An 821-nucleotide genomic window follows, 5' to 3' on the forward strand; every position below is an offset into this window, starting at 1 on the left:
CGGAGGTGCATTATTTTGAATAGGGTTATTGTTTTTATAGGAGAAGTTCGGGTGATTCCTCCATCCAGGGTTATAGGTATTCGAATATGGGTTCCCTTGGGTGTAGTTCACTTGCTCGGAGTGGGTTTCGTTTAATAGACTGCATTCTGCAGATTGGTGTCCTTTGGTTCCACATATCTCACAATCCGACGAAACTGCATATATGCTCGACCTTAAGGGCTAATGTGTCCATTTTCGCTTGCATCATGTCTATAGAGCTTAGTTCATGCGCTCCTCCTTGGGCTTCCTTCTTCTCAACTGTTGCTCGTTCGACTCCCCATGATTGATGGTTATGTGCCATATCTTCGATGAGGGCACTAGCTTCAGGATAAGGTTTTTTCATCAGAGCACCGCCTGCGGCAGCGTCGATGGTCATCTTCGTGTTATAGTGAAGTCCATTATAGAAGGTTTGAAGGATTAACCAATTTTCTAAGCCATGATGTGGGCATGCTCGTAACAACTCTTTATATCTCTCCCAAGCTTCGAACAGCGATTCTCCTTGGTTTTGGGTAAATCTAGTTATATGGTTTCGAAGAACGGTGGTCTTACTCGGGGGAAAGTATCTAGCAAGAAAAATTCTTCTAAGGTTATCCCAAGTCGTAATGGAATTGGGTGGAAGGGAATCTAACCATGATAGGGCTTTATCTCTGAGGGAAAAAGGAAATAATCGTAAACGTATTGCCTCAGGAGAAGCTCCATTGGTTTTAAAGGTGTCTGCAAATTGAAGAAATATTTTTAAATGTTGGTTTGGGTTCTGAGTGGCGAGACCTGCGAATTGTCTT

General features: G+C 43.0%; 1 non-coding gene across 1 annotated transcript; it reads left to right on the top strand.

Annotated features, from left to right (window-relative positions):
* Nucleotides 1-470: 470 nt before the first annotated feature.
* Nucleotides 471-577, top strand: LOC127108785 (small nucleolar RNA R71). The gene has a single exon (XR_007796298.1). It is a non-coding gene; the product is annotated as a small nucleolar RNA R71 (small nucleolar RNA).
* The last annotated feature ends 244 nt before the right edge of the window (nt 578-821 follow it).

Source organism: Lathyrus oleraceus, chromosome 7 (assembly GCF_024323335.1).
Source record: "Lathyrus oleraceus cultivar Zhongwan6 chromosome 7, CAAS_Psat_ZW6_1.0, whole genome shotgun sequence".
Classification (NCBI taxonomy): Eukaryota; Viridiplantae; Streptophyta; class Magnoliopsida; order Fabales; family Fabaceae; genus Lathyrus; species Lathyrus oleraceus.